The sequence below is a fragment of the Lactuca saligna genome, chromosome 3 (assembly GCF_052625555.1).
Source record: "Lactuca saligna cultivar CGN05327 chromosome 3, ASM5262555v1, whole genome shotgun sequence".
Lineage (NCBI taxonomy): Eukaryota > Viridiplantae > Streptophyta > Magnoliopsida > Asterales > Asteraceae > Lactuca > Lactuca saligna.
In genome coordinates, this window is record NC_136419.1 from 2739754 (window position 1) to 2752283 (window position 12530).

General features: G+C 34.4%; 2 pseudogenes; both read right to left on the minus strand.

Annotated features, from left to right (window-relative positions):
- Positions 1-2159: 2159 nt before the first annotated feature.
- Positions 2160-3058, minus strand: LOC145034243 (21 kDa protein pseudogene; annotated as a pseudogene).
- An 8078-nt stretch (positions 3059-11136) lies between these two features.
- On the minus strand, positions 11137-11912 carry LOC145034244 (pectinesterase inhibitor 9 pseudogene; annotated as a pseudogene).
- Between the last annotated feature and the right edge of the window lie 618 nt (positions 11913-12530).

Sequence of the window (12530 nt, forward strand, 5' to 3'; positions counted from 1 at the left end):
TGTTTTTGGGAACAAATTCCGTAATATTATTCCTAAAAAAATGATACTCTTATTTTAAATAAGCATAAATAAATTGGTCTTTTCTGGCTGTGAAATTGGAGATGTCACACTTATGCTATAATTGGCTATGATACCAAGTACAATATACATTATTATCAGGCATTCCTCTATCAATTTACACACAGTGACACATCAAAGTGTTCAGAATTGTAACATAAAGAATACAAAAATTTCATTTTAAATATCATTTTGGCACGAGTAAATTTTAATATTGGAACAAGTGATGTATTGTTGTAAACATAACCTAAGACTTTTATTGGATTAACTGGTTTCCTTATTTAAGGAGTTGGTTTTGTCTAGTTTAAATAAGGGACATTTTAGGAAATTTACCATGTTTGAGTTCTTTTTTATCTCCTTTATAGTTTTAGAATTTAATTAGGATACTTTTTGTTTAGTATATATAGGAACATGTATGAAATTAAGTTTTCTAGCAAATAAAATTGGTTAACGAGTAATTTTAAAGTTTCTTTCTTCTTGTTATTCCCCAAATTCTTTTGTTTTTTTTTCTTTCTTCCATTTGTTGATCAAGTTATACTTTGAGCATGAAGGTAACATCATGTTGTTACCTTACACTTGGTATCAGAGCGGTTCTGTTAAAGGGGGTGTGAGTCAGCTTTGATCGCAAGTTGAAGCATCTCAACAACAGCCCCAATTTCTCTTGATCAGACTTCTTCAAAGGATAACGAGAGACTAATCGAAGGTGCGTGAAAAATGGACAGGAAGAAATCAAAGCAAGTAGCTTTGATTCAGTTCGTTTTTGCGGGTGACGGAATACAATAAAGGTGGTCATGACCTTGTCTTCTTGATTGGTGGAAGAGTGCTATCGGAAAAAATCTTGATGAAAGAGGTCGGTATTGTCAAAAGAGAGAATGGGTTGTTGATGGTTAAATAAGGAGGTTTGATGTCATATCAAGTTTCAGTTTTCGTTCCAACGAATTATCCGATGTAGGTAGTCAAAGTCAAATTAATTGTGGATACACATGACATATGAGAGACGACCGAATAGAAGGCGTTAGACAATGCATCAGATCGAAAGAAGTCAAAACAAGATCTTGATTTTTTGTTTCAAGCGATACCCGAAGACATAATGTTGCAAATGTTGAGTTACACCAGCCCAAATCAAGTGTGAGATGGGCTAAAAACACAATATTTAGGTGTGGATCGGGTGAGAACGGCTTGGCTTGCAACCTTAAAGATGGAGCTTGAAAGTTTGCTCATGAGAAGGGTAAAACGGTTGATGATTTAGTGTTTAAGTTATCCGGTTTAGCCTCAAAAGCAAGGAGTCTTGGTTACGAGCTTGAAGAATTGGATTTAGTGGAAAGGTTACTTGATTCGATTCCTAAGTTTTTTCTCCAAATCGTGGCTTAAATAGAGCAATGTTTTGAGTTGGATTTGATGTTATTCGATAAGTCGTTAGTAGATTGAAGGCATACAAGGAATGTATAAAATGTATAAAGAAAGTGGAGAACAGACAAGGTGGGTTGATGTTGGTTGGTGAAGAAAAATCACATGTTTGTACACATTGTGATAATGGAGGTTCAAATCGAGATGACTCTGGACTTGGCTGGGGAAGAGGTCATGGGTCCAGCAAGAATCGAGATAGTAATGAAAGTGTCCTAGATAAAAGTTACGTTAAATGTTACAAATGTGGTGAGTTTTGATCACTATAGCAACAAGTGTCATAAATAGGAGAAACAAGAGACAAATCTACCCGAAGAGGAACCGACACTACTGTGAACGAACGGTATGACCAAACCGATTAAGGGTTGATTGTTGGATTAATCGGTTTCCTTATTTTAGGAGTTGGTTTTATCTAGTTTAAAAAAGGGACATTTTAGAAAAGTTATCATATTTAAGTTTGTTTATCTCCTGCATAGTTTTATAATTTAATTAAGATACTTTTTGTCATATGTTAGACTTTTGAAGTTAATTTTTCAGGCAAATAAAATTGGTTGATAAGTAATTGTTTTTTCTTTCTTTCCTTTGTTGATAGAGTTATACTTTGAGCATCAAGGTAACATCATTTTGTTATCTAAAGACGATTGGTTAAAATTTATGTGAAAGACGAAATCATATTTAGGTTTCTTGCAAGAAAACCATACAAAATAAAACTTGAGAATTATAGAGCATTTTTACAGAGTGAAACAGAGTATGTTATTTGTAATACATCGATGACCTTCTAGCAATCCTACTACTTCATTCGAAACTAACTTTTATGGGTAAAAACTTAAAACTCTCCTATCTAGTTTTTTTTACACACGGCATTCTTCCGGTCTCTTTGATATTTTGGCATCATAAAGACTCATGGCCTATGGATACCCTTTCTATGCCTTACAGCAAACCTGTTGACTAAAGCAAGTGCGTTACTTGTGACTTGTGAAACATAAACCATTCTACCCGTGACAGCATTCTTGACATGTCCATTCATAGAACTATCATCAAATCCCCTAGCACATATGTTTTGATTAGTAAGAGCAGAAGCGACCCACGTCTCAGCGTTGCTCATGTGCCACTCGAAATCATGACCCCTGGTTCGAGCCATCTGGTCTAGCTCCTGAACCGACTGGCTTAGACTCGCCACGCTGTTGGTCATGGTGCTAATACAGTCCTTCACAGCTTGATACTCTCTGGGTTTTATACCAGAGAAACGACTAAGTTTTGATATGAAGACGCTTGCTGACTTGGTGTTGTTCAGGCTGACGGAAATTGCTGCTTTGGCAAGTAGGTGGTCGGCGTTGCTCCCCTTGATTGAACCAGCGTAACTTGAGAGACAGCGGACACAGAGGGAGGCATGAAGGGTGGTTTTGCATGAGGCCCTGATTAAGTCCATGGCGGTGGGACTGGCGGCACGACCATTCACGGTGGTGGTGTACCGGAGGGTGACTACAAGAACTAGCAGGTAAAACCCAACTCTTTCCATTTTTGGAAGGTTTAAGAGTGTTATAATTTTTGAAGGAAACTAAATATTATGAGAGATGAGGGTATGAAGTTAATGAAGAGGGGTGTTGTGCTTTATATGGTTACGACTACTGTACGTGGGAGGTCTTTACTTTAAAAGCTTTCTCATCTATTATTGACGTGGGACGTGTATCAACTTACGTGTCCACAGTATAATCACAAAGTTTGACTTTTTGATAACCAGGTTAAACTTCATTAACTTTCTAACTACTATGACTACCCCAGCAACCTATAAGATAGACATTGGAAAAGAAGTCAAATATTATTGTCAAAGATTTACATATCATAATCATTAATTAAGGTTAGTATATGTTTGCTTAGAAAGCTGGTTTATAAGCAATTGTGCAGGTGGTCAATAATATATTAGAGGTACGTCTTTGTCGGTATTGATCAGTAGGAAGGCAAAGGCTAAGAGGATCTATGAAAATATAGGAAAGACAAGCCAACGGTTCTCAGATTTCTTGAAGTAAACATTGTTTCAAGTGGGATATATAATATTCCAAGTCCAAGCTTCGTTTGTTGTAAACTAACACAAAAAAGTTAAAAAGTCATCCACGTAAGTTTCTTTCGTTGTCATAATTACATATCTACAGTCTACTACTTGAGATGACAACATCTTATAATGTTTGATACATAAGGTAAACTTCATTTAGAAAAACCCCTTTTTGAGAAAAGTAGCAAATATATCCCGAGACATGCGGGACATTGTCTAGCCGAGAGTAACACTCTTTCCCCAGATAGAAGCTTGGATGAAAAAGATCAGTCGGACGTGTGAGGGAGGAAAAAGCTAAACACCAAGTCTAATATGTGATATACGTTGAGTTATTGGTTTCGCTCCAAAAAAAAATTATCATAGAAAAAGCTAGACTCGAGCATAAACATAAGATTTTAAGTTAATCAGACTAAACTACTTCTTTTCTGTGTTTTCGCATCTTCGTTTTTTCTAATGTTATATATAAGATAGCACCTTGAATTTAAGAGAATCAACTAGCCAGTAGGTGGTGCTATGAGATATTTAATTTTATTACATGACAAATTCAAATTAATAAATTAATCATGTTTCTCTGGCCAGGTCATGCAGATGGGTAACAACAACCACATGCTGCTTCCGGAATTTAAGAGAATTATGTCTAAGGTGATTTCATAGTTAGCTTCGATATCACGTTAGAAAACAAGATAAGCATCACTGTGAAACATGATTAGAACGATGGTGTCATGAGAAAGAAAATAAAGAAAGAAAAACAAATCCCAAAAAAGAAATACAAAACATAGGGCTATACCAAACAGGGTTTGTTTTCTATACAGAGGACTAATTATTCGGAATTGTTTATATCAATGATTTTGTACTGAACGAACACGAACAGAGCTTGTTATGTTGGTTCATTTAAATTAGTTGAACAAATAAACGACCACGAACAGATAAACAAACGAGTTTCTTGTTCATGTTTGTTCGTTTAACAAATTACATTGTTCATGTTCGTTCCTTTATGTTTATGAACATGCTAAACGAATAAAAATAAACGAACATAAATGAACAAAGATTAAAAAAAAAAAAAAAAAAAAAAATTGAAAATACATGAACATATAATATATTAATGTAATCAAGCACAATTAGGCATATATGAACATAAAATGAACTTATATGAACGAACATAAATGAACAACATAAACGAACGTTCACGAACATAATTGAACGAACGAGATCATTGTTCATGTTCGTTCGTTTAACTAAATGAAGGATAATTTGCGTTCATATTCGTTCGTTTATTAAATAAACGAACATAAACGAACTTCCTGTCAAATGGTTCATGAACAGTTCGCTGAACGTTCAGTTTGTTTACAACCCTAGTTATACACACTTCATATACGTACACACCGCATATATGATAATTCATCACAAATAATGAGTTAGACACACATATGAGATAGACACATATATGTGTATTTATAGGGAAAATGACTTAAAAGGGTAATATATTTTTTGATTTATACAAAATTGATTTGGTCGCTGAGTTTTTTTTTTCATCCATATTTAACCCTTCAACTTGTTAAACTTTACACGTTTAATCCTTATGACTGGTTAATCGGTTACTCCACGTTAGCCGGGAAAAATAACTTAATAAGGTAATATATTTTCTTATTCTGTAGACATTTAGTCATTAATATTTTTGTACACATTTAATCTTTCATATTTTTTGTTTCAAAATAAGAATTTTTTTTTTGTACTTACTCAATACTTATGAATGATTTATTTAGATTTTTCTCACATCTTACATGGGAGTTGGGACAAACATTGATGAGGTGTTTAGGATTGTTAATGCTTATGTCCATCGCGATTTAGACTGTTTGGTTGTGTAGGTCTTGTGGTTTGGCTTAGATCTTGTGTTCTGAACGTCATAATTTCTTCATACGATATCTGATTTTAACAAAAGTTGTAGTATACCAAAATACGAATGCATAGAAATTTCACATAAACCAAGATTTCATAAATTCTAATTTCATTGCAAGAAATTTTGATTTCATACAAAGATCATATAAGCACAAATTTCAAGCATAGATCATATAAGCAAGAATTCTGATTTTAATTTTCACACATCTTACAACATATATACATATTTTATGATTTCATCATTTCATCATAGAACCTAATTTTAAAAAAAAAAAAAAAAAAAAAAAAAAAAAAAAAAACCCTATGTTATCTTGTGGCTCATCCTTTGAGCTTGGAAGAGAATCTATAGAAGCATTCAATGTCACCGATGCTTCATTGATAGCTACTGAAATACTTGTATCCGTGTTCATAGATTCATCAGGAATTAAACTTAGATCATGATGAGAACCTTGTCGTAGCTTCTGCAGTGTCTAATCTACATAACAGAAAAATAAGAATGATCTTAAAATAATAATGATAACAATACAAACACCTCGATTAACTACACTTCAATTGCGATGTCAGATCTAGTAATTCTTAATCTGATTGTGTTTCTGATGATGAAATTCAATCTGATTAAATAACCAAAAAAAAAAATCTCCACCATTCCATAGATTTAGTTCTGTTTTTAATATTCAAATCAAAACTACTTACATTCATGTCAACTCGAAAAAAATCGTGAAAAAAAATCATAAAGGAACATAAAACAATATCCAAAACATATTCAATTAACATCACAAATTCGCAACATGTCAATTGAAAAGAAGAAAAAAAGTACCATAAATGGAGAGAGAATCATCTTTGAGAAGCTTAAAAGGAGTTCGCTGCATTTCTAGAAACTCCAAAGAGCTCAAAGAACACGTCCTTACCCTCCCCAACATCTGTTGGATTAGTTGTCTAAGCCCATAACTATATTTGGTATGTACTTGACCCGATTGTAGCATGGTCATTTTGGGTTGCCTTCACCAAAACAACTTGACTAGACGAATAATGGAGAAAGAGGACAAATGTTATTTATTAATATATTATTTGAATAATATATTAAAAGATAAATCATATTATTTAATTAACATTGGTCAAGAACTAATTTAGAATTAGTTTTATGTTCAAAAGAGATTAATTGAATTAAGGGGATTGATATTGTAATTATAAGATAATTGCAATAATGGGTTGAGGACCTCTTGCATAAGGGGTGGACGAAATCTTATGGGAGCCCATAAGGATTTCGTCCAAGGTCAGGGTTCTGGAAGATTCCTATGGGCTGCTTAGGGCTTAAGCAACCATATTTGAGATTTGAATGAGACCCTAATTCCTCACCTATATAAAGACCCCATTGACTTCATATTTTCGGCCACTACAACCCTAGAAGGACTCCTAGAGCCAAAAATAGCATTTCCACACTCTCTCTAATATTCTCCAATTGCTTTGGTGTTTGTGATCTATTAGAGGCATCGCATTTGAGGTGTTAGGTTCTCAAAAGCTCAAGGTTATCAAGCTACAATAAAAGGTAACATTCTAACTTGTTTATTAGATGTAGTTTTCGATTTTTGTATGCTAGTCATAGGGCTTACAAGCTTTGGATGATTATTGCATGTACAATTAGAAAAACCTAGATCCAAAGCTTTAGGGTTTGCATGTGCACCATAGGATTGATGTTTTGCTCATAACCCAACAACATCATCTCTATATCTCTACGTGTAAGAACTTCACAATGAAAAATTAAAAGAAAGAGACAGAGAGAGATTGGCGCTAAAAGTTTTTCCACGATTGGATTAGAAATTTGGAAGTGGGAAATTCCACATCTGGAATCGATTTTTCTATATACCTTACCTGAGGAAGACAATGGTGCAATGAAAGCATTGACGGGGGAAACTAAAGGAATGTTGGAGGAAGCTAACAACATTGCAATGAATCGGTGGCAAAAGTGAGTAGGATAATGGTGACGCTGAATGGAGGCAATGATGGACGGAGGTAAAAGGGGCAGAGGTGGGAGGAGTCAGCGTCAACGTGCAAACCTGAGAATGAGAGAAAAAGGTTGCGGCAGGAGAAGGAGGGAAAGGGGATTGAGGGTATTTTTCTCAGTCGAGTAATTATTTTCAATGACCGAGTCTAAGATTTTTTGAGGACCGAATCAAAGATATGGATTGGGTAGGAGGTTCAAATGTTAAAATCAAACATACTAACTGGACCGGGTCAGCCAAAAAGTATAACTGGACCAATCAACACTAAATCAAACAGGACATAATAGTCAAAACTCCCACTATATTAGGTTTAAGTCAAACATTGCATTTATTTTGGAATTGTTATAAATGGTCCGTGTGGTTTTTCAGAATATCAAATTTAGTCCCTAATTTTTTGATCTCATAGAAGTTCATGTGGTTTTAATTTTTATTCTTATTGGTCCTTGGCCCATATGAAATGACTTATTTACCCTTTTTCCATTTTCTTTATTTTACAATAATTAAAAAAATAAAAATAAATACTACCCCTACCCCTCCCCCTCTCTCTTATAATACCCATCTTCAACTGTTAAACCAACTTAATCCACCATCATTGTTGGCTACATTAACCCATCAAGCCAATTCACCCGTATACACTACCTCCACTATTATTTGCAACTACCTGTTCAATATCTAACTCCATTAACCATCATCACGAACCACAACAACAATCAAAACCACCAATATCCCCACCTTGGCAAGACAACATTATTACACTACAACCAAACAATACCAAATACCACAAAAATCACAGCTCTCTCTGTTTCATCATAGAACCACAACCAGAAAACTGAACAACACAACCCTTATTGCACCACCAAAATATCCTCGACTCACCTGCCTTCTTTAATGACTTGTTTCATCTCTTTCTTCGCCCCTCCAATTTCATTGGTCGTACCAGCCATGTCGCACCTCTAACATCTCCTGGAATCACAATCACTATCCCTACACCACCATCATCTTCTCTGTGTACCATCTCATTTAAGCCACCCTTATAATACTACCACCATCACTACCGAAAACCACCACCCGATCAATTAAAACAAAAAGGGTTCAATTTCATGCTTACTATCATGAGAAAAATAAATAAGAAGATGGAATGAAAGGAGTGTGTGTTCTACTTTTAATAAATCGAACTCCATTCTTCACCTCGGTTTATTTGGGTTATTCGAGTTATTTCAGTTTATTTGGGTTATTCAGGTCATTTCGGTTAAAAAACATAATGTACATGTGATTTTGGTCCTTTTGGGTTAATAACCGAACCGAAACCCATATTACCCAAACGAACTAGTCTCGTATTAGTATAATTGGTCCGGGTTTCGATTCCAAATTTTCATCAAATTCGGGTTATTCGGGTCCTTCCCAGTTCGGGTCGGTTTCGGCCTGAAGCACATCCCTAATGGTGAATATAGGGGAGGGTAGCAGATGAAACCAGGAAGAGATAGAGGTTTTGGAGAAGAGGAAGGGGCGGAGGTTGGTGAGGTTCGATAGAAATCTAAAATCTAACATAATTTAAAAGGATAAATAAGTCTTTTTATATAGGTCTAGGATCAACCACGATAGAAATTAAAACCACATGGGTTGTTGATGAAGATTTGTCTTTATTTTGTCACAAGTTAAGAGCATTTAAATCAACAAAGTGTCAATCTGATGATCAAGCAATATACATAAATTGTCGGGGATTTGATGTAGATCCAAACATCTATAGAATCGATCAAAATATTAGCCAAAAGATATTAAACACTTGCTCAAATAAACAACTATAAAACCCAACAATCAAAAATGATAATAAACTAGGATGCAAGAAACAATAAAATTTCTCTCATTCTTACTTGCAAAAACCGTGAGTTCCATCTCTCTCTCTCTCTCTCTCTCTCTCTCTCTCTCTCTTTTTCTCTTTTTCTCTCTCACTCTTATCTTGCAATGGTGTTAGAAGGTTTTAGTTGCTTGTTTTTTACTCTCTTGGATCAAATACTAGGGTATTTTCTTCCAAGCCTAAGAGTACATTAAAAGGATCAGCATCCTACGTTAAGTTACTGCATTGTAGTGTCTCAAAGGTTCCACATAGTTCATCAAAACTCAAATCTCGTAAGAGGACCCAAAGGACAACAAAGATTGTTATTTTTTCATCTATTCTATGGTTGTCTTTATCTTTTCCTTTCTTATAAGATGATCATTTGGTCAGTTTTAACTTGTTTATAATTGTTAAAAAATTCAAGTCTTTCATTGCTAAAATATCATGTTTTTAAAATTACTTTTAAACTAAACCCCAACAATAAAATGGTCACATGCTTACCTAAAATTTCAGAAGGATTAAATCTTAGTTATTTGAAGAAAGTGGTTAGTTTTGCAACAGACGGAAGCAAATAACTTACCCAAATTAGCCACACCATTTGAACCCTAGGTTGAAAAGGACTTGTTTGATAGTTGAAAAGTTGAACTTTTGAGACAAAATTCCTCCGCCATGACTTTTAAAATGGTTTAACATTTTTAAGAAAACATTATCTATTTTAGCTCGTATGAAGTGTGTTAACTTGAACATTTGGGACTGAATTCTCATGATATAATAGCTTGAACTGATTCTTGATTTAACATTTTAAAGAAAATATTATCTATTTTTGCATGTATGAAGTGTGTTAACTTGAGCATTTGGGATTGAACTCCCATTATACAATAGCTTGAATCGGTTCTTTGGATCACTTGAACCTACAGTAGACCAAAGTTTACCTTGATTGTAGCAAAAAAAAAAAAAAAAAAAAAAAAAACCAATGTGAGAAGGAGAAGATATATTTTCATTGAACTCTGTCCAATTTGGTTCGCATTTGCAATTAACCCATACGTCTCCCCTCGGCTTGGCATGCGCAACATAGAACCTTTATGTTATAAATTTGAGTAGGTTTAAAAGCGTCTTTGTATTTATATACCCACTTTTTTTTCATTCTCCACCTATATAGGATGGACTAAAAACTCATGAAACTTTTTATTAACTTCATTGAGGGGGTGTTTGGCTAAGCTTTTGAAAGGTAAAAGTCATTTTAGGAAAAATTGCAAAAAGTTAGGATTCTGTAACTTTTCCAAAAAATTTATTTTTCCTTATATAAAAAAGTAATTTTTACAATATTACCAAACATCTTTTGCTTTTTTATCTTTTTCTAAAAACTAAAAATTGTTTTAAAAGATAAAACAAACACTAGGTTCTCGTATACTTTCCCCTTCCATTTGCATGGGCAACATAGAATCATAGACCCTTTATGTTATAAAGTTAAGAAGGTTTAAAAGTCTTTTATTTATACAACCATTTTTTTTTTCATTTTCCACCTACGGAGATGGACTAAAAACTCATTAATCTCTTTATTAACTTCATTCAACTACCTTAATTTAATGATTAATTTTTTATTTATCTTAAAATTCGCTTTGGACATATAATATATCAAAATGAAGATATCATAGAGGACCAAACGAATATATGAATAGTTTATCCATTTTTAAAATGTTTAAGGTTTGAAATTCGTGATCAAAGATTGAAAAAAAAAATACACTTGTAGAAATTGGTTTAAACCAAATTAATCTCCATTACAAACACCCTCCAACTCTTACGCTTAAATTCAAACATATACTTTGAACCCACGACCTCTAGATGATATTTCCAACACACCTGATGAATGAGTACCACGTACCAAAGTAAAATAATGGATGAAAAAGAGTAATTATATTAGATCATTGGAATTTATAACGACTCTATGTAGTCTTTTTTACACGTTGTCCTAACAGTCTTTTATATTTTGACATCATAAACTCTCATGGCTTGTGTATACCCTTTCTATGCCTTACAGCAAACCTATTCACTAAAGCAAGTGCATTACTAGTGACTTGTGAAACATAAACCATCCTCTTAATGACCGCATCCTTTACAGGTCCATTAAGAGACCTATCAGTAAATCCCCTGGAACATATGTTTTGATTAGTAAGAGCAGACCCGACCCACGTCTCAGCGTTGCTCATGTGCCACTCGAAATCTTGACCCTTGGTTCGAGCCATCTTCTCTAGCTCCTGAACCGACTGGCTTAGACTCGACACACTGTTGCTCATGGTGCTAATACAGTCTTTCACGGCTTGGTACTCTCTGGGTTTTATGCCGGAGACTCGACCCAGTTTGGAAATGAAGATGCTTGCTGACTTGGCGTTGCTCAGGCTGACGGAAATGGCGGCTTTGGCCAGGAGGTGGTCGGCGTTGCTCCCCTTGATTGAACCGGCGTAACTTGAGAGACAGGTGACACAGAGAGAGGCGTGGAGGGTGGTTTTGCAGGAGGCCTTGATGAAGTCCATGGCGGTGGGACTGGCGGCACCACCGTTCACGGTGGTGTACGGGAGTGTGGCTATAAGAACTAACAGGTAAAGCGCAACTCTTTCCATAGTGTGGAAGTGTTTTAGTGTTATGAAAGATAAAAGGGATGAAGATAGTGAAGAGGGGTAGGTGCTTTATATAGCTAGCGACTATTGAGAGGTCTTTAAATGCTTTCTCGTCTACTCTGACTTGGGATACGTATCAACTTACCTGTCTCAGTAAAATAACAAAGTTTGACTTTCTCAAAGCCAAGTCAAACTTCCGTGAACTTTCTAACCACTGTGACAACCCTAGCAAACTATAAGAAAGACGTAGTCAAAGATTTGCAAATGTGGATCATTAATTATTATGACTAGTATATGCTTGTTTAATTTAGACAGCTGGTTTATAGGCAGTTGTGCAGAGTGTAAATGTGATATAATAATATACAAGGTACATATTTGTTGGTATTGACTATTTAGTACAAAGGCAAAGGCTAAGAGTTTTTTTTTTTTTTTTTTTTTTTTTTTTTTTTTTTTTTTTTTATATATTTTTTTAAGGGATATTATCAAAAAAATCCCGATATTTTAGGTAAATTTTTAATAAAATCCTAAATATTATTTTTTGAATAAAAAAGTTTTGATTTTTTTACATTTTGAATAGAAAAGCCTAAGAAACCGGCTAATTTATTCACTTTAGTCATTTTTAACATGTTCAGCAGGTCATAAGACCAAATTGTTAATTTTTCGAAAGTAAAGAA